General features: G+C 31.0%; 1 protein-coding gene across 7 annotated transcripts in view; it reads right to left on the bottom strand.

Moving 5' to 3' along the window:
- Positions 1–23,503, bottom strand: part of LOC135961080 (guanine nucleotide exchange factor DBS) — a 272,808-nt gene that overhangs the window by 220,126 nt on the left and 29,179 nt on the right. The window contains exon 1 of one of the 7 annotated variants that reach the window (XM_065512559.1): positions 14,362–14,844. The exons of the other annotated variants lie outside the window; for them this stretch is intronic. The gene's annotated coding sequence lies outside the window, so the exon portion shown is untranslated. Of the gene's footprint in view, positions 1–14,361; positions 14,845–23,503 lie in introns of those variants that run through there. 7 annotated transcript variants of the gene reach the window in all.

Below are 23,503 nucleotides of genomic sequence, written 5' to 3'. Positions count from 1 at the left end.
ATAAAAAATGAATGAATGACAATCATATGAGTATGAAAATTGTATTATTTATTTTTTTAATTTAAAATTTTGCGGTATTTTAATTCTATTTTCTGACAAGGTCATATATGGGAATATAAATAATAAAAAAAACAAAACAAAGTAGTAGTTATTACACATTAATATTAAAGTACACATTAATAATATTCTTAACTAAAATTGTCAATTTTAAACATGCGATCTGTGAGTTTTTGAACATGGGGCGTTCAGCTGTCCTCAGAGATAATTTTGATGGCTGCTCAAAATAGATTTCAACGTAACAACTATCATTTATTGACTTATTATAAACTAAATCCTACATTTAAACACACTCATTTCTAAACAAAATATTTAAATGTAACAAAATTCAAATAAACAACTTAAAAAATTATTTTTATATACGAAACTAGTAGTTAGGCAACGGCTTAAAGTGCATTTGAGTTAATTTAATTTTAAAAATTTGATTATGTAGGATTGTTGTTTGGTGTTGTTAATATTAATTAATTAAATACTTTTTAAATATAATACTTTTTGTTTAATAATAGATACAATCACTTGTAAAGGAATGTTCAGACTTCAGAGCCAAAGTGACAAGGGGTAATATTGATCAATTTGGTTTAAATTGTAGCTCTTTTCGAAATTCTAAATAAAATATACCATATACAGTGACGGACAATACAATAGAATCACTACATATGAATTCGATTAAAACGCTAAAACTACAAAATTTGATTTCAAAATTTAAAATTTGTTCATTATATATTAATGCTCATAACGTAAACAATAAATAGAAAACAAGTAAGAAAGTATGGTCGGTCAAGCCCGACCATATAATACCCTACATTAAGTAAAAGAGCAAACAAAATTTTCTTTTAAAATTTCAATAATTTATATTTTTGAGTGATTTTCGGAAGTGGGGTTATATGGGGGCTATGACCAATTATGGACCGATCACCATGAAATTAGGTCGTGTGATTTATTTCTATATTAAAGTTAACTATGTTGAATTTTGTGTGTTTACCAACATTTTTAAGCGATTTATGCAAGTTAAAGTGATTTTCGGAAGCTGGTCTATATGGGAGCTATGACTAATTATGGACCGATCGTAACAAAATTTGGTGACATGAATTTTGTATATATAAAACTTATTTGGAGCGGAATTTGTGGAGATACATTTATAAATTAAACATTTATGACCGATAAAGTCCAATTTCGGGAGGACATTTGTATGGGGTCTAGGTGAAATAGTGGACCGATTTCAGCCAGTTTCAATAGGCTTGGTCCTAATCGACTCAGAAAGTGATTCTAAGTCGATCGGTATAATTTAAGGTGGGTGTTAGACTAATATTTTTGGGCGTTACAAACATCTGCACAAACGCATAATACCCTCCCCACTATGGTGGTGTAGGGTATAAAAATAAAATAAAAAAAAATAACACATTCTTATGTTAAAAACGATGTCAAATCTAAAAGATAAATAAAATATGCGACATTCAAATAGAATCAATCAGTCTTAAAATGATTAAAAATATAAAATCATCATAAGAATTCGTTGTTTTCTTAATATTTTGTTGCATATCAATTATTTCTACAAATCTTTTGGGGATTGAATTTAACAAACTTTCGCATGTAGATCGGGAAATTGCATACCATATTTCCTGAATTTTCTGCCAAAGTTCTTCCTTGTTTTTCAATTTTTCAGGTCCGAGTTTGTCTTTTACTATTTTCCATAGGATTTAAGTCTGGTTATTGAGACGGCCATTCCATAACATGAATTTTGTTATATAAAAACCATTTTTTTGGCAAGACCTGACGTGTGCTTTGGGTCATTATCTTGCTGGAAGAGCCATTTTAAGGGCATATTCCATTCTGCATGTGGCTTTATAACATTCTCCAAAATATTTACATACAAGTGCTTATCCATATTTTCTTTAATCCAATAAATTGGACCAACGCAATACCAAGAAAAGCATCCCCATATAATAATATTTCCCCAACCATGTTTAAACGTTTTTGGTTTTTGCCATTTTTTGGACGTCTAACCCATGTCTTATCATCACTACCAATTAAATTAATGGTCGTTTCGTCTGTCCACAACACATTTTGCCACTTTTTTATATTTTCTGGCCCACACCAATCCTTATGATTGCTCCTGGTTTTAAATGAAATATTGGTAGTGATTCTATTGTAATCCGTCACTGTACATACTCAAAAATCTACCAAAATAATTTAATTTCAATCAACAGAAGTCAAACGAACACACCTCAATCAATCCTAAAAAACTTGCCAACATGAAAGATCTTAAGCCTTAAAAATATGTTTTAATAAGTTCAAAAAACTGTAAACATGTGCGGCATTTCACATTTTATTTGGGCATAAAATAAAGTAGATCTACCAAAAAAGACCAAAACGAAAGCACACCAATAATAAAGATCAAATCAATTAATAAGAAACAAGTTAATAATAACAAATAAAATCTGTAGGTATATATAAATTAATATAATATAAATTAAAACAAATCTACAATGACAAGTTTTATTTTTCAAATTTAAAATATAATGTTGATCTACATTAACACAACAAAAAACCGATCGTTTTTCAAGTTCAGCAGCACCAAACTGCATAGAAGAACATACATCAAACGCACGACACAATTAAATTAATAAATAATAATGATGATGACACTTTGTGAACCATCACAATAACGACGACACAGTGAAAGTCCAAATAGTTTTTATTACTATTATCATTATTTTTATTATGTATATTAATAAATTTTAACATCCGTTGTCAGATATTTTTTTTTTCTAATAATAAAATGCTTATTAAAATAATGATTTTCACTTTTAATGGTCTTCAAATTAAGTTAGACCTACAAGGTATGTTGTACATCATGCAATTTCTTTAATAAATTTGGTGATGATTTCAAAATTGTGTGGAAATATAGCTTAATTAGTTATATGCTAATACATATTGTACAACATCTTTGTGATCTTGTGAAATTATACTTATTTTTATTGGATGTATGAATAAAAAATGCGGGATTTATAATAGATGGATTATCTTTTGAACGCGGTTTTTGTTTTAAATAACTTATATGTCAATTTGTAGTGTACATATCTGTCATTTATTCCCACTTAGTTGTTGAATATTATAGTGTATAGTGTAGCCAACAAAGCGTCATATGCGGAAAGTTTTGCTTTACTTCTTTAATTTGAAAAAAAATTGAAGCTGAAGCACACTGATGGCTCGCCAATGTGAATGTGTTGCATCGGTTTCAACGTGCGAGAAATGGTTTGTGCGGTTCAGAAGTGGTGAATTTGAAACGGAAGACAAAGATCGCCCAGGCCATCCAAAAAAATTTGAAGACCAAGGATTGGAGGCATTACTCCATGAAGATTGTTGTCAAACTCAACAAGAGCATGCAAAATCATTGGTAGATACTCAAGCAGCAATTTCAAAACGTTTGCCTGCAGTGGATTCATCTAAAAGCAGGGAAATTGGGTATCATACGAATTGAAGACCGGCCAAATAGCCGAATCGACACCAAAGCCAAATATCCACGGCGCTAAATAATTATCTGTATTTTTATTATTTTACAACAAATATAACAAATTGTCAATGTTAATATTTTTCTTATTTTCTAAAAATGAGAAACGATTTTTAATAAGCCTAAAATTTGTGTAAGTACCTACAAGGTTTAATGTCCCCACTACCAAATATGGGGTTTGTCATTCCTTTGTTAACGCTCCGAAATATTGGTAGTAGTCCTTATAAAATTCTATGACGGACTAGCTTATTATATACAGATAATTTAGTAAGAATCGGGACAAAATTTACCATACACTCTAAAAAATGCATGTAAATTTACTACTATAAAGTTAGTAAGTTTTCATGTAAAATTGCAGTAAGTGTGTAAATTTAAGCACAAAATGTTTGATAAAGTTAATTACATACTTTTATATACAAAAATACATACAAAACGTAGTATTTTGAATGTTCTTCAACATGTTTATAATATAATAGGCATTTTATGTTTAAAATTACATATATTGTACCTAAATAAGAATTTTTACACACAAAATGTGTAATCTTACTTTGAAAGTGTAATATACAAATTGTCAAAATTTTATTTAAAAAATAATAAAAAGCATTCGTAAAACATTTTTTATAAATAAAATATGAACAAATTAATACAAATTAATATAAATTGTGGGAAAAATCATATAACTAAATGTAAGTAACCTGAAAATAATCAGTTCTTTGTCACGATTTAGCGTGATAGGATAATCTTTATTACAGCTAACTCAATTTCTATAAGGGAGACTGTTCAAAATAATTAAAATTTTATTGTAAGTTGAGACTGCCGAATGATCAAAATGTAAATCAAATCATCACACTTTATTTGATATTTTTGTAACAGGTCTGCTGTCATCGTAAGTTCTTCCATGGAGTAAAAACATCCGGTTGATACAGCTGTAGCTGAGTTGCCGATATTTGGCGGAGTGTTACTCGGGTCGTTTTTATGATTCAATTGTGGTTATAACAATATGGATGACAGAATGAAATTATCAAAATCTTTATTAGAATTCTATCGTCCTTGTAGTTCATATGTCCACCATGTCCACCTTATTACCTCAATATATACCTACCATGCTTTATACAAAAACGATCAAACTCAAAAATTACGACCAAATTCGCAGCCGCTGAATTTAGATTCCCTAAAAACAATGTCTTCACTGTAGGTTTTGTTTAATTATACGAGTAATAAAATATCGTTTAATATAATAAAATAAATATTTCTTGTTTTTTTGCGAGTATCTTTGGAGTAGAATGTGGAATACATTTTGAATGTATATTTACAAATTTTACGTGTAATTTTACACACTATCTATGTTTTTATAGACACAAAATATTTAAATTTATATGAAATTGATATGTTGCTAAACATTTTTTAAACACATAAATAAGTAATTTTACAAATTTGTTTGTATATTTTTTTACATACAATGTGTGTAAATAATTGAATTTACACACAACATGTATTTTTACCCAAATTATAGTAGGAGAAAAGTTACCTACTATAAATGGAGTAAATTTACATGAAAATTTATTAGAGTGTAGGTTTATATAGAACCACATCAGAAAATCAGCATATCGTGATTGATCAACTAATTATTAAGCTTAAAATCATTTATCAATCACGTTTATTTGTAATACGTGAAATGGTATTTCTCTTTAGAATCTCCTTGTACTGAAGCTGGTTCCACTCCGCGCCCTAACCATCATAGAAAAACACTACACTACATAACGGGGAATAAGCTTCTGCTTAGAAGGGCACTGTCTATTTTTCTTCCCATCTGTTCCATACTGGTTAAATTTTGATTAGTCACACCAAAACATATTTTTTTCAAAATGAAATTAACTTAAGTGAGGTTTCGTAGCTACCATTGTGATACATTGTGTTTACTGCGCACTTGGCCGCCGACATGCTCCGGCGTTCATGTACTTTTAACGATCTTAAGGGTCTTACCGAAATCACTCCTGGATAAAGAGGTTGTGGCAATAAGTTTTGTTGACCAAGACTTCTATGTATCAATCGTTTCCTCTTCTTTCTCGTCATTACAGCAGAAGTAGTTGTAAGGTAGTCTTAATTTTTGGACATGTACACCTATAGCCAGTGTCCAGTAATGACTGCTACTTAGAAGAAGTCTAGGCAGATTTATTTCAAATCGTGCCCTCTGCATATCCATAGTGATACAAATTTGTCTGGACAATTAGAAGAAGTTTGTGTGAAATCAGGGGAGTTATTAGTAACTCCTTTCGAAAAGAAATTCGTTCGAATTTGTATGCTTTATACATTGCATTTCGAAAGTGTTTCGTTTCGAATCGAATTACATAATAACCCCATAGAGAGAGGTCCCAATATCACGTCTAAATTCGTTCGAACTTATGATGGCGCGGCTTTCGAAAGTGCATAAACTTGTAAATACTTTCAATGTGGAGTGTCTAGGAACCCACACAAAATTAACCGACGAATGTCTCGCTAAGTCCTCAATAGACTCCCAACATTCTTTGGCAATTTTTGACACTCTATAGGGATCTAATGATCGCTTTGCTATCAGTAAATGTGTGAATATGAATTTGTTCTTTCATATACTGTTAAATTTTCATATACTGTTAAATTTTGTTAAAAATTATCCATAATTGACTTAGCTCCTAAAGGGTATTTCTTCTAATAGGGACTTCCGAACATTGACAGTTGATAGCGTCCATATTATTGAAGCTAGAGATGCCAAACGGGGAATCCCGTTCCCGAAAATCCCGGGGTTTTCGGGATTTCTTAAACCCCGAAGCCCGGGATTTTTTAATTTTAAATCCCGGGATTTTTTGGGATTTTTCAAATCCCGTTTTTCATAAATTAATAGGTGAAATTGTCACTTTTGTGTGCCTTTTTTATGCATTTTGTCATTTTACATGCCCGAATATCGCAAAGCGATGTTCAGCAAAGTTGTTAAGCGCAACTCCTGCTACAACATAGTTAATAAAGGAAAGCGGTATTTTTGGTTTTCCTAAAATGGGGCTCTGGAAAATCAATTATTCACCTTTTTTTGTAAATTATCTAACAAAACTCAATTTAAATCCTCTTCAAACGAAATTGGTTTCATCTCAGATGAGGAGCTCGAACAAAATAAAAATATTTCGATTGCTCAAAGGCTAAAAGATATTATTAATAAATGTAAAAAACCCAAATAACAATAACGAAACAAAGTTATAATGTAGATTTGCAACTTGCAAATGAAATAGATCACTTTATTTCTGAAGGAACAAGAGGAAAATACTTGCAGATTTGTTATAAGTATTTGCAAACGGTTTTGCCAATGTGAAAGATGTTTTTCGGCAGCAGCATATGTCGGAAACAAAATTCGTTCCAGAATGGCAGACGAAACCGTATGCTTTTTAGTGTCTAATAAAAATGAATTGATAAATAAAAAATTTACTTTCAATTGTAAAGACATAATTATAAGAATTACTTTCTTATAATTTTCGGGATTTTAGATTTTCCGAATATCCCGAAACCCCTTTACCAAATCCCGATCCCCGGGATTTTCAGAAATCAGTCCCGATTAGCATCTCTATTTGTGAGGTTCAGAAGTGGTGATTTTGACACGGAAGACCGTCACAGGGAACTTGTACCGAACACAATTGATTCGTTTAAATCGAGCATTGAAATGCTTAAAAGGTTAGCTAATGGACGAGCTTAGGTTGAAGAGCATGTTGACCGAGACTTCTGTCACAGTAGTCTCCTCTTCTCTCTCGTCATTACAACATCTACAAAAGTAATTGTAAGGTATTGTTAACTTGAGTCTAGGCAGATTTATTGCAAATCGTGTTTTCTGCATATCCATATTGGTCCAGATTTGTCTGGTCTCCTCCCATAATTTTTAAACAATTAGAAGGAGTTTGTTTCAAATCAGTTGTTTATCAGGAGAGGAGATACATCTGTCATTTGTTCAGTTTGTTTTGCAAATCACCATGGACGAATATAGCGTTCAATAACTCGTGAAAATGATAAAATTGTTTTATCTAAATGGGTGTTCTTTTCGGACAACGTTAAGCTAATTTTCATAAAAAAAATCATATTCAGCAATGAGGCCTATTTGTGGATGATGGGTACAAACAAAATTGTTGAATTTGCGAGGATACCAATCCACATGTGATCCAAGAGCGTCCAATGCACCCAATGCATTTGGACTGGCGGCTTTATCGGTCCATATCTCTAGAGAACAACATTGCCCATGCCATCACCATCAACGGCGAGCGTTAAATGTCGATGACTACCAACTTCTTTTGGCCTGAATTGGATGATATGGATACCAACGACTTGTGTTCAAAAGGACAGCGCTACGTGCCACTCATCTCATGCCACATTGGACATTCTGCACGAGCGATTTGAGGGCATGGTCATCTCACGTGGAGGTGATAAGAAATGGCTACCGAGATCGTGCGATTTGACCACGTTAGACTTTTTCTTGTCGGGTTTTCTTAAGTCCCAGGTATATGCTAATAAGCCACAAAATCATAGCGGCCCTCAAAACCAACATAATCCATGTCAGCTTCATCCAGAGTCATGGAAAATTTGACATTTTAATGAAAGACCCTTTATTTATGTGTAAATCGCTTAACGATGTCGATATCCACACAAAATTCAGCTGAAATAGAAATTACATCACCAAATTTTGTTTGGATCCATAATATGTATAGGATTTATTAATGCGATATCATTGGAACGCACCATAATTGTCACTAGCTCCCATATAAAGCACTCCTGAAAAGTCCAATATTGTTTTTGAATCTCTTAAATGTTTCACAAATAGGTAAATTTTCCTTTTCCTTGCTTTAATATGTCTTAGAGAATGAAAATACGGTGGTATCATTTAAAATGTAATTCGTGGCAATTGTGTCCAAATATCCAGTGCAGAGAGACCGAGGAGAATCGAAAGAATTCAGAACAAAATTTGGATTTAAAACCCCAGTATTATATCACTAAAGTGACACATCCAGCAACAGTTTTGATTTTATTGATTTTTAACTCAGAATTTGTTCTGAATTGGACTTAATTACACCGTACGACACTCAATGTTAGACACGAACCGGATGATATACGTCTGAAACAATAAATTAAATGGAGAAAAACTGCGTTTTCAGTTTTTCATTTCGTGATCCTGTTTCCTTTTAAAAGGACTTCAAATTTTCAGAGGAGCACATTTTTAAAAAAATGTTTTAAAATACTTCAAATTTGGTGTCAAATGATCAAGAAGAGTTGTAAAATATTTCGTATTATTTTTATTTTATCCTGTAAGGATCAAAATATGTCAAAAATGTCCTTTCAAATTTTTATCCTTGAATATCCTTTTAGATTTCCAATAATTTTTTTTTAAATGGAGGCTTACCTGTAGTCATAATCATTTTATACTATTATTTTCCTAATCTCTTAGTGGTCTCAATATGTTTATAGAAATTCATAATGTAAATAAGTTCATTCCCTTGAAATATTCAAAAAACATTTCTCCCCAACCTTAAAATGCTCTTAAGAAGAATTGTTTCCCTTAACATTTTCTTAAGAATCTCTCAATCAAGAAATGAGTCGTCGTATCTTTTATGTGTGTTTTGGCAATAATCTCCGATTAAGTTGGCCATAAATTGGTCTGTCATTAGTCGTCTCCTTTTTGTTGTGTTGCATTCATTAAATATTTTGACAAATGGCTTGAGTGTGTATAGCTGTGTAAAGGAAATGAAAAAATATATATTTATTTGATAGAGTTCAGTGAACGTTTTTGATCTCGACGAACGTTTTTGTGCAGTTGACAACTGTTTGGTGCGTGCCACACTCCTGCATTGACACTCAGTGTCTGTGTGTAGAATGTGGCATTAGCCAAAGATTAATGCATTATTTTCATCTTCGTATTTTGTTTTTTTTTTTTTGTTGTTGAGTGTGGCTATACAGAAATAACATGAGCGAAGAATGACAAAGTTTCCATTTGATAAGATACTAATGAATTGTGCAGCATTATGTTGTCACTACAACCAGTTTCGTTTCATGTCTGAGCCAGACAGATGTTGGATAGAGAGATGTTCGATATATTATCAAGTAAAAGAGCAATTAGTGTGGGTTGTTTGTTTATGCTGGATCAGTAAAAATTTAATTATTTAATTGATATATTTTGTCTATATTTAATTTTATTTGAGGGATATTTAATTGGATTTGTCATAGTCTTTAGTTTTAGTCTTAAAAATACTATTTAAAGCAACATAAAGCCCTTAAACAAAACATTTCATAGAATTTTCTTATTTATATTTCTCGAAAAATATTTCCCAATTAATATTACTATTGCTAAATGTTAGATAAGATAACTGAAAACAAAATTTACATATTGTTATCTTATGAAGATACGAGTAGAGTATGTTGCTTCATATCTACCTTTTCAGGGTTGATTGTATCTCTCTATACAATCAATAAAAAAACATAATAAACAATTTTTTTTTATATATTTACTCCCCCAAACACTTATTTTTAGTCAATAATCATAATAACACAGAGGAAACCCATCATCAACAGTAAATTGTAAAATAATTTGTTATCGAAAATTGTTTGTGAAACCCACCCCTTGATTTGAGCGCTTCCTATAAAAGTATTGTAAGTAAATAGATGTTTGCAAAATTATACAAAGAACACGCAGTGCAAATAACTAATTGAATAATTAAATATATAGAAAAATAACACATGGATTAAATGATCTGTAACTTGTATTATTATTTTCGGGGGAGTAACAGAGAGAAAAATATGTCAAATATGGCAACTGCATACAGTGAGTTATGGGATTAAATGACAGCAAATGGTGAATTCTCAAAGGAAATATAAATAAAAAGTGTCAACAGAATTTCAGCCTGTTGGAGTTGTAGAATGCAGATATTGCATGTTAAAATGTTTAATTACAGCAAAACTTTATATGCCTCAAGTTAACTGTTTTTATACCCTTCACCTTTGTGAGAAAGGTATATATAAGTCTGTCATTCCGTTTGTAATTTCCACAATATAATTTTCCGACCCTATAAAGTATATATATATTCTGGATCCTTATATAGCGGAGTAGATTAAGCCATGTCCGCCTGTCTGCCTGTTAAAATCAACTTTCCGAAGCCCCCAAATAACTTACACGATTCATACATCAATATCTCCGGAATTCATCCGGCTCGGTTGAATTTAAAATCGGTCTACAAATGGCTGAGATATAAGGAAAAACAATGACAACCTCGATTTTTAACCAATTTTTGACCTATATCTGGTTTACTAAGTCAATAATATAGACAATATGGATATTTCAAAGAACTTTGCAACGATGTACAGTGGTTTACAAAACAATGAAAACTTTTCCAAATATTCCATATGTAGCCCAAAATTTAAAATATTTTTTTAAAATAAATTTTTTTTTTAGTTTTTATTTATATAAATTAACTAAAAAACAAACAACATAATTAATTATATTCTAAAAAAAGGGAACAAAATTAAAAATATTCACTATTTCGCTACTGACAAAACAATGGAAACTTTAAAATTGCATAATTGCTTTTTTTCTGAAGACTTAAAAAATAAAATAATTAACGATTTTAAAGCTGGTTTAAAACAAAAATGTAGCTGTGACAAATATTCAATAAATAAATCAGCAGTTTCAAAAATTATAAAGAAATTTCGTGAGACCGGTTCTGTAAAAACTCAACATTTAGGTGGAAGACCTCGTAAGACTACTCCTAGACAAGATAATTTAATAGCGAGAGAGTTTAAGAAATTCCCAAAAATAACTCCTCGAGAGGTTGTTAATAGCCTAAAATTAGAAATAAGTACCCGAACAGTTAGTCGCAGGTCAAATGAGGCTGGTCTTGGTTGCTATCGTCCTGTGAAAAAACCACTCATTTCTAAAAAGAACCATTCTGCTCGTCTACAATTTGCCAGGGATCATTTAAACTGGTCGATACAGAAATGGAATACTGTCCTCTTTTCCGACGAATCCAAATACAATTTAAGAGGCAGTGATGGGAGAACATTTGTAAGACGATCAAAGGGAAAAAGATTAGATCCAAAGTACACAAATAAGACTTTAAAGTTTGGCGGTGGCAATATTATGGTATGGGGATGTTTTTCAGGACAAGGTATGTGCCCAATTCATATTATAAAAGATACCATGACAGGTATAGGATACAGATCCATATTAAATGATGTTATGTATCCATACGCTGAGGAAAATATGCACCTAGTTTGGAGATTCCAACACTACAACGACCCGAAACACACCTAAAGGGTTGTAACCGAGTGGTTACAATCCACGTGTTTTGAAGTGGCCTGCCCAATCGCCAGATCTCAAACCCATAGAAAATCTATGGGAAATTGTAGATCGTAAAATAAGGACCCAAAATTACACCAGGAAGGAAGATTTATCGGAGGCGGTTATAAGGGAATGGCAAAATATTTCAAAGGAGACCATCGATGTGTAGCAGCTATAAAAATTAAGGTTTCCATTGTTTTGTCAAAACAATGTTTCAAAATTCACGCCAGAATGGAATTTGACAGTTGACAGTTTAGTGTTAGGGAAAATGGAGAATTGCACCAGAGAAGAAAGTGTTTTCATTAAAATTTTAATGAAAGTTTAGCGGCCACAGTTCAAATATTTTGTAAAAAATATGGTGGGAATATTGATTTAACTTCATCAACTGTGAAGAGATTAAATGAAAAATTCAGGGGGATTGGATCAGTTGGTGATCCAAAATGAAGCTGTTCAAATATCAATGTCAAAGCGTTGGTGATAGTCCAAGATAGTCGTGGAAAGAATTGCATTAATTTTAAGAAGCTCTCTACATATATTCAAGAACTGAAGCCTAATGACCATGTAAAGCGAAGATAGTTTTGTTAATCCTACAAATTCTAGAATTTAGGGTTCATAGAACCCACATGTGATTGTCAAAAACTAAATACATCCACAACTTGTCACTGTTTATCGTGAATTTAGAGGTATCATTGAGACATACTTCTTCGAAAACGAGGCTGATCAAGCAGTGACGATTACTTGTTATCGATATCGCTCGATATCCTACCTTATTTCCATAATATTGATGTGGACAATATGTTCTTGAACAAGACGGTTCCATACATAATTAAATTACAGCCTGAGGTATTTCCTCTTGTTTCGGTGAACGAAATTGGCCACTTTCTGTGTACATTATGCTTATAAGTTTGAATATAGCGAAAATATTGATGTATCAATCATGTATGAAAGTTATTTGGGGTTTCGGAAAGTTGATTTCAACAGGCGGAAGGAGATGGCTATAACGGCATTGTACCAACAAAACGTCATATGCGGGAAGTTTTGCTTTACTTCATTAATTTTGAAAAAAGTGCCGCTAAAGCACACCGAAGCTTATGGTGAATGGTTTCCATCAGTTTCAACTATCGAGAGATGGTTTGTTCGGTTCAGAAGTGGTGATTTTGACACGGAAGACAAAGATCGTCCAGGCCTGCCAAAAAAGTTTGAAGACCAAGAATTGGATGTATTACAACATGAATATTGTAGTAAAACTCAACAAGAGCTTGCAAAATCATTGGGAGCTACTCATGCAGCAATTTCAAAACGTTTGTGAGCAGCAGCATTCATCCAAATGCAAAGAAATTGGGTACCATAGGAATTGAAGTCGAGAGACCTTGAAAAACGATTTTTCAAGTCCGAAATGCTGCTGGAACGTTATAAAAAAATATTTCATAACTTGCAATGAAAAATGGATCCATTACGATAATCCGAAGCGTAAGAGATCGTTTGTGAAGCCCAGCCAACTAGCCGAATTGACACCAAAGCCAAATATCCATGGAGGTAAGGTAATTCTCTGTATTTGGTAGGAGCAAAGGGTCCTATATATTATAACAGCTGAAATCTGGCCAACCCATCACAACTGAACGGAACGCAACTGATTCGTTTGAAGCGAGCATTGTCCGAAAGACGCCCAGAATATGAAACAGTAATATTCCATCATGACAACGCTCGGCCACATCTTGCAAAACTCGGCCACATTTACCTGTTAAAAACTATTTAGAAAGAATTGGTTGGGAAGTATTGTCTCACCCGATCTATAGTCCATACCTTGTTTCGTCCGACTACTATTTGTTTTGATCTATGCAGAACGCTCTTTCTGGGATACGCTTGACTTCAGAATAGAGTATCCGAAATTGGCTTGATTCGTTCTTGGCCTCAAAAGATGAGCTGTTATTTTGGCGCGAAATCCATATGTTGCCAGAAAGAAGGGAATAATAGGTCATAGCTGACAATGGCCAATATTTTGAATAAATTTATATTGTACAATTGTCAGTGTTTCCTATTTAATTCAAATCTTGCATACATTTTTAAAGGCTTACAATTGTGAATAGATTTAATTTAAAATCATTCTAAATTTGAGATCAAATCTCTGTAGTGGCTGGAGAATTTTACTAGATTCCACACTACACAATAACTTTAAGTCTAAAGTCACATTATTTTCCAACACTCACTGTATAAATTACTCGTAGTTAAGTCACTGTTTGCTCAAATGCCAAATAATAACTAATAACAAACAACAATCATGTGAATTTTTCTGTGTATGATTTACGAAATTCTTATCAAATAAATAATGAAAAATAACAACCATAATGAAGACAACAACAAAACTGTGTAAATAATTTAATGTATGAAAATAAAATGCAAAAAACCACACAAAAATTCACCAAAAAATAATAAATAAAAATAATAATTGAAAATAACTTACTCAATGTATACAACAGGTTAATCCATATTGTGGAAAGGAATTTACAGGTGGAAGATGTAGAAAATGTTTAGCATAAATTTCAATAATTTATATTTCAATATTTTAAAATTGAGAGCACTAAAGAAAACTATTTATATTTAATTATATTCGCCACTAATTACCAGCCGACACGTGAGTTATTTTTATTAAAGTAAAACTGTTTGGTTTTCTTTATTTTCTTGTCTGCTCATAGATTTAAATACATAATTAGTTAGATAAACACTATTTGTAGCAAACGATTTCAGCGCTAAAATATGCTTTCGTTTGTCTATTTTCAATACACTTTCGATTTTTATGTTGCTTATTTAAAATTTTCGCCTTTATTTTCTTTTTCTTTTTGTGGTTGTTTTTGTTATTTTTTTCTTGATCACTTTGAATTTGCAAAATATATTTTTAAAACACCTTTATGTATTCTATACTACTCACTCACATACATAAATTGTATAAATTTTGTTGTTTATATTATTTTTACTTTTTTTGCGGGAAACTAAAATAAACAAATTGAAATGAATAAAAAAAAATAAAACAAACACTTGGACGTAATTCTCGTAAATTAAACTTTTGGCATATGTCACGACTGTCTTCCTTCCTTCTCTTAGTTGAACCGTTGAAACATTTATTTGGCTTTTGCTTAGCCGGTTTGCTTAAATTTTATCTTTTAGCTACAAATTTGCAAAGAACACAACTACTTATTTTTGAAATTTCTTGAATTTGCTAATTTTTCTTAAATATTATGAAACATTTTTGAATTTCTTAAAGAATCTAAATTCTGTTTCTTTAGTTAAAGGAAAACTTTATTTGACTGTTGAAAATTTTAACTGTAGAATCGATAACAATAGTTTTTATTGAATGTATGACTTAAAAATGCGGGATTTACAATAGATGTCGTATCTTTTGAACGCGGTTTTTGTTTTTAATAACTTATATGTCATTTTGAAGGGTACATATCTGTCATTTATTCTCACTTAGTTATTGAACATTATATAGTAAACAACAAAGTGTTTTTCTGCTTCGGAAATCTTGTGCCGTCATATGCGGGAAGTTTTGCTTTACTTCTTTAATTTGAAACAAGTAAGAAAGTATGGTCGGCCAAGCCCGACCATATAATACCCTACACTAAGTAAAAGAGCAAAAACATTTTTCTTTTAAAATTTCAATAATTTATATTTTTGAGTGATTTTCGGAAGTGGGCCTTATATGGGGGCTATGACCAATTATGGACCGATCACCATGAAATTAGGTCGTGTGATTTATGTATATTAAAGTTATCTATGTTGAATTTTGTGTTTTTTATTAAATTCATTCATTTTTAAGCGATTTATGCAAGTTAAAGTGATTTTCGGAAGCAGGTCTATATGGGAGCAATGACTAATTATGGACCGATCGTAACAAAATTTGGTGACATGAATTTTGTATATATAAAACTTATTTGGAGAGCAATTTGAGGAGATACATTTATAAATTAAACATTTATGACCGATAAAGTCCAATTTCGGAAGGACATTTGTATGGGGGCTAGGTGAAATAATGAACTGATTTCAGCCAGTTTCAATAGGCTTGGTCCTTGGGCCGAGAAAATAACATATACCAAATTTGATCGAAATATCTTCAAAATTGCGACCTGTACTCTGCGCACAAGGTTTACATGGACAGCCAGCCAGCCAACCAGACGGACGGACGGACATCGTTTAATCGACTTAGAAAGTGATTCTAAGGTGGGTGTTAGACTAATATTTTTGGGCGTTACAAACATCTGCACAAACGCATAATACCCTCCCTTATGGTGGTGTAGGGTATAAAAAGTGCCGCTGAAGCACACTGATTGCTCACCAAAGCTTATGGTGAATGTGTTTCATCGGTTTCAACGTGCGAGAGATGGTTTGTTCGATTGAGAAGTAGTGATTTTGACACGAACGACAAAGATCAACCAGCCAAAAAGATATGAAGACCAACAATTGGAGGCATTTGTTTGTTGTCAAACTCAACAAGAACTTGCAAAATCATTGGGAGCTACTCAAACAGCAATTTCAAAATGTTTGCGAGCAGCATGATTCATCCAAAAGCAGGGAAATTGTGTATCATACGAATTGAAGCCGAGAGACTTTGAAAGATGATTTTGCATGACCGAAATAATGCTTCAACGCTATAAAAGAAAATCATTTTTACACCGAATCATTATTTGCGTTGAAAAATGTATTCATTACGATAACCCGAAGCGTAAGAGATAAACCAGCAGAATCGACACCAAAGTCAAATATCCATGGCGCTAAGGTAATGTTTTGTATTTGGTGGGACCAAAAGGGTCCTATCTATTATGAACAGCTGAAATCTAGCCAGACCATCACATGGAACCTGTACCGAACGCAACTAATTCGTTTGAAGCGAGCATTGGCCAAAAAACGCCCAGAATATACAACCAGACATGAAACCGTAATATTCCATCATGACAATGCTAGGCCACATGTTGCAATACCTGTTAAAAAGTATTTAGAATGAAGTGGTTGGGAAGTTATGCCTCATCCGGTTTATAGTATAAACCGTGCCCCGTTCGACTACTATTTGTTTAGATCGATGCAGAACACTCTCTCTGTGATACGCTTTACTACAGAACAGAGTATCCGAAATTGGCTTGATTCGTTCTTGGCCTCGGTAATAACTTCTCTCGATTTATATCGAGCTTTCTCAGAGATCGCACTATACGAGTTGTTGTAGATGGGATCTCATCAAACGAGTTCAAGATTAATTCAGGGGTACCGCAAGGCTCCGTCGTCCTACTCTATTTTTTAACTTTCTAAACGATCTTCTACGTCAAACTTCCCATCCTATTTTTTTTTTTGAGATGACCGCAACATTTGTCATTCATACTCATTCAATTATAGACCAAGCCTGTCGGAGATTGAGGCAATGCGGCAAAATATAATTGTTACGATAAACCAAGATCTTGTGACAATCTCTAAATGGGGTTGTGAAGTCTTTCCTGTCACTTTCAATATAGGAAAATTCAAATCAAATGGCTACAAACACTACTCCTTCTATCCACCCTTTCATAATCTATTTTGCTAGTTACAACACAATGCATTGCATAAGTATGTGCAAATGTTTCAAAATAAAAGCTAACAAATTTAAAAAATACAGCATTTTTAAGTCATACACTCAATAAATCACACGACGAAATTTAATGGTCCATAATTGGTCAGAGCTGCCATGTAAGGCCCTCTTAAGAAAATCACTCACGAAAATAAACTATTGAAATTTTAAAAGAAAAACGTTTTTGTTATTTATTCAGTGTAGTGTATTTATATACTTTCTTTATCGATACTTTTCTACATAAAAAATTAAGTGATCCAAGTTTCATATAGAAAATAAAATTTTTGAAATTTTGTAATTAGAAAATCAAGTTATCGATAATTTTTTATTTATGAAATTAAGTTATTGTTATTTTTTTTATTAAATATCATGTTATCGATACTTTTATAGATATCAAAACAAATAATCGAACATTTTCTATATATAAATAAAGTTATCGATATATTTTTAAGGTTTTTTTAATTTTGGCAATCAAGCTATCGATAATTTTAGATTTAGAAAATCAAGTTATCAATAATAAGCTATTTAGAAAATCTAAAACAATTTTATAATTAGGAAATCAAATTATCGATATTTTTTATAGAAATTAAAGTTATCGATAATTTTCAATATAGAAAATCAAGTTATTGGTAATTTTTTTTTATTAAAAATAAAGTTATCGACCAATTGCTATTTAGAAAATCCAAATCAATTTTGAATTTATGTAATTAAATTATCGATAAGTTTTTTTTTTTATAAAAAAATCAAGTTATCGATAATTTTTTAGTTAAAAAAATTAAGTTATCGATTTTTTTGTTAATAAGATAATTATGTTATCGATTATTTGTTATTGAGAAAATCAAGTTATCGATACAATTTTTTATAAATATTATTTTCTATTTGGAAAATCAAAATAAGTTTCATATTTAGGAAATAAAGTTATCGATCAATTTTTATTTAGAAAATGAAGTTATCGATTGTTTTATATTACGGAAATCATGTCATCAATACATTGTTTTAAAGATAATTTTCTATTTAGAAAATTAAGTCTGCCATTATATGATATTTTGTAAATCAAGTTATCGCTAATAGAAAATACAGTTATCATAATTTTCTATTTATAAAATCAATTCATATAAAGGTAATTGTTATGGATAACTTTTTATAAAGAAAATCAATTAATTTGTCAATTATTTAGCAGTCACGCAGTGCACGAAATTGGCATTTTTTTTCTGTCACGAGTGACACCCGGCGGGTTAAACTAATTCGATTACGCTGAATCCAGCGGGGCTAAATCGAGTATGCTGAGTTCAGTGGTGCTAACCGTTTTTTTTAGGTTAGCTTTTGTTTTCGAGATATGCCGTTATTTCGAAAATGGAGGAGGTTGCACAACATATATTGGCGTAACTCAAAAACGGTTTAGTTTATTGAATAAACGGAAAAAAACGAAATTCCGCAATAAAATTAACTTTAAGTAAGGCTTAAAATTTTTTTAATCTGCGCAGTCGTGTTAAAAAATTTTCCAATTTCTTTCCGCATTTTGCAATTTTTTATGCCGTTTTAAAAATTTTTTTTTTCGAAATTTTGCTAAAAAATTATTTTTATACCCTTCACCTTCGTGAGAAGGGTATATATAAGTTTGTCATTCCGTTTGTAATTTCTACATTTTTCATTTCCGACCCTATAAAGTATATATATTCTGGATCCTTATAGATAGCGGAGTCGATTAAGCCATGTCCGTCTGTCTGTATGTTGAAATCAATTTTCAGAAGATCTTCGGGATTCAAATCTTCAATAATTCTGTCAGACATGCTTTCGAGAATTTTGCTATTTAAAATCAGCAAAATCGGTCCACAAATGGCTGAAATATGAGGAAAAAACCAAGACAACCTCGATTTTTTTACCTATTTTTGACCTATATCTGGATTAATATAGACAATATGGATATCTAATGATAGATATTTCAAAGACATTTGCAACGACGTATATAAGACCATAGTAAGTTGGACCTACAATGGGTCAAAGTCGGAAAAAAAAAATTTAACCCCAATTTTTTTTTCACAAAAAAAAAATTGAAAAAACAAAATAAAAATTTTAAATTTAAAAAAAAAAATTTAAATTTAAAATAACAATCGAAAAAAATGTTTTCCAAAAAATTAAAAAAACAACTGGAAAAATAATTAAATTTTGTTTACCTTAAAATATTTAAAATTTTGAAGTATAATTTGGTGAAGGGTATATAAGATTCGGCACAGCCGAATATAGCACTCTTACTTGTTTTTCCTAAAAAGCCTTACTTAAACATAATTTTATTGCGGAATTACGATTTTCAAACTCTCTAGAAGTGTTATAGATTGAACATTTTCGTTGAAAAAAAATTGAGTTTCCGATAGCTACATAACAAAATCTGATAAACATTTGTATTCTTATGGTTTTAGTACAGGCACGGATCTAGATCAACCATTTGGGAGGGGTACAAATTAAAATTTGTTCTACATTTTTCTTTTTATTCCTTTTTTATATGAAAACTTTTCGGATTTGGGGGGGGGAATTTCCTATTTCAACCCCTCTGGATCCGCGCCTGTTTTAGTATCATTATTTTCATTGCCTTTTCCATATAAACAATTTCCTTTAAGATTTGTTTTATTTGTCAAATGCGATTTAATTGTAATATTTTCTTTAGATATTTAAAAATATATCAACTTTTCAATAATTTTGCGCAGTTTTATTTTAAATATTTTAAAATTATCTTTTCCTTTCTCAAATAATTTTCTTTATATACAAATATATTGTACAATATACATACGTTATTGTTTTATTTTTATAATATTTTCATTATTATTCACTGAATCACAAATGTGCAGAAATACATTTTCCTGTTAATAAAACAGTAAATTTTCATTTTGTTTCAAAAAAAAAAATTGTAATTATTTATAAGATAGAACGCCAAGACAATTTTTGCTCATTTTAATGAATATATATTTTTACTTTTTTGTTATATTAATGTAAACTTTTGCTGGTATTTTTAACATTCACTGTGTTTCAAATTTGTTTTATTTTTTATTTTTTATATATATGGAACAAAACAAAACCGCAATCGTACCAGAAGATAGATATGCCCGTTTTTTATATATTTCTTCTTTTAATTTTATTTTATTTTTTCATATAATGGTTTCTTGTAAAAAAATTATATGTGAATTTTATCGTATAATTTTGTTATGGTTGGTGTCTGCACAATCACGTATGTACGTACGTACGTTTAACAAAAAAAAACTCGTGTTTCTTCACCGGCTAAGATCAGCAAACTCCCATATGTAGACATTTGAAAATAATATTAAAGTGCACAAAACAGACGGACATACAGTATTCAAACACAGACATAAAATATTTCAATAGAATATTTGAGGTCTTCGTAACGAAACTAAAAACACCAAAGAGTACATCCATACAACCACCAAGTGTATGAATGCTCTTTTGAATTAACACTCTTTTAGATAATTTTTCAAAAATAGTACCAATTTGGTACTTTTTTAAAAAAAAAATATGAAAAAGTACTTTTTATTTAAAAAGAATCTCTAATTTTTTTGGTATTCAAAGATATCACAATTATTTTTAAAAAAGTACCTTTTGATTTCAACTTAGTACTTTCATCCCTAGTCTCCACCATATTACTCTCTATATTTTTACATACATTTCTGCTGCTCTCTTAGATACTTTACTTTGTTATCAAGAAATGTAGTTTTTGTATCTAAAAGTACTCATTTGTATCTACATTTATCATGGGTTCTATGGCCCACTCAAACAGCTCTATATGTGTATGTACTATTATTGAAAACAGCGATGCCGATAAGTGGTTGGTTTGTTTACCTAAAACAGCTGTTGTTGGTGTATCTGTATTTTAGTTTTTGTTTTCGCCTTTGGAGAGTGTGGAAGTAAACTTTTTCAATAAATTTTACGTCCGTCGTAAAGGTGAAGGCCAAAAATGCATACGTACGATGAAAAGCGCAATTAATTTTGAATTACAAAAGTGGAATATGAACAAAGCAAAACGTTAATCTACACTGCTGTTTGTTGAGAAAAGAAATTAAAAGTTACAGTTATCGATATTTATAGAAAGAAATCATAATTTTCATTGTCGATATCAATGGAAAATTTTTAATTTGTTAGAATAATTAATCTTATATCAAGCAAATCAAAATCTGTAAAGTAAATTTCGAAACTATATATATAGACAATTTTCTTCTACATAGAACATTTTATTGTTTTTTATGATTTTTTTATAAAACTCATATTTTCTATATAGAAAATAAGAGATAACATGATTATCTATAAAGAATATTACCGATAAATTGATTTTATACATAAAAAATTATCGATAATTTTCTATACAAGAAATTATTAATACCTAACTTGAGTAACGATAACATTCGACTTCCTTAATATAAAATAATCGATAACTTGATTTTCCATATAGAAAATTATCGATAACTTAATTTTCTGTAAAGAAAATTATATACAACTTAGTTTTCTAAATAGAAAATTATTGATAACTTCATTTTCTATATTTTTATATAACGATAACTTATTTCTCTATATCGAAAATTATTGGTAAGATAACTTAATTTTCTATAAAGAAAATTATCGATATTATTCGTATTCTTTAGAAATAATTTTCTATATAGGAAATTATCGATAACTTGATTTTCTAAATAGAAAATTACCTATAACATAGTTTTTTATATAGAAAATTATCGATAAGTTAATTTTCTATAAAGAAAATTAGCTATAACTTGTTTTTCTATAAAGATATATATCGATAACCTATTAATCTAAAAAGAAAATTATTGATAATTTGAATTTATGCATAAAAAATTATCAATAACTTGATTTTCTATAAGGAAAATGATATTGAGTGTATTACTTATAAATGCTTGATTTACATTACATATCTCATTTATTCTCACTTAGTTTTTAAAAAAGTTAAAGTTAGTTAAAAACAAGTAAGAAAGTATGGTCGGTCAAGCCCGACCATATAATACCCTACACTAAGTAAAAAGCAAAAACATTTTTCTTTTAAAATTTCAATAATTTATATTTTTGAGTGATTTTCGGAAGTGGGCCTTATATGGGGGCTATGACCAATTATGGACCGATCACCTTGAAATTAGGTCGTGTGATTTATGTCTATATGAAAGTTTACTATGTTGAATTTTGTGAGTATACCAAAATTTTTAAGCGATTTATGCACGTTAAAGTGATTTTCGGAAGCGGGTCTATATGGGAGCTATGACTAATTATGGACCGATCGTAACAAAGTTTGATGACATGAATTTTGTACATATAAAACTTATTTGGAGAGCAATTTGTGGAGATACATTTATAAATTAAACATTTATGACCGATAAAGTCCAATTTCGGAAGGACATTTGTATGGGGGCTAGGTGAAATAATGGACCAATTTCAGCCAGTTTCAATAATATGTACCAAATTTGATCGAAATATCTTCAAAATTGCGACCTGTACTCTGCGCACAAGGTTTACATGGACAGCCGGCCAGCCAACCAGACGGACGGACATCGTTTAATCGAATCAGAAAGTGATTCAAAGTCGATCGGTGGGTGTTAGACTAATATTTTTGGGCGTTACAAACATCTTCACAAACGCATTATACCCTCCCCACTATGGTGGTGTAGGGTATAAAAATGCCGCTGTAGCACATCGATTACTCATCAAAGCTTTCGATGAATGTATTACATCAGTTTCAACGTGCGAGATATGGTTTGTGCGATCGACCAGACCAGCCAAACAAGTTTGAAGACCAGAATTGGGGACATTACTCCATGAAGATTGTTGAAAAACTCAACAAGAGCTCATTGGGAGCTACTCAAGCAGCAATTTCAAAACGTTTGGAAGCGGCGAGACTTATCCAAAAGCGATGAAAATGGATCCATTACGATAATCAGAAGCGTTAGAGAGATCGTTTGTGAAGCCCCACCAACCAGCCGAATCGACTCAAAAGCCAAGTATTAGGGTATTC

Source organism: Calliphora vicina, chromosome 5 (genome assembly GCF_958450345.1).
Source record: "Calliphora vicina chromosome 5, idCalVici1.1, whole genome shotgun sequence".
In the NCBI taxonomy this organism is placed as follows: domain Eukaryota; kingdom Metazoa; phylum Arthropoda; class Insecta; order Diptera; family Calliphoridae; genus Calliphora; species Calliphora vicina.
Note: the sequence above shows the minus strand (reverse complement) of the source record. Positions and strands in the feature narration are given on the sequence as shown.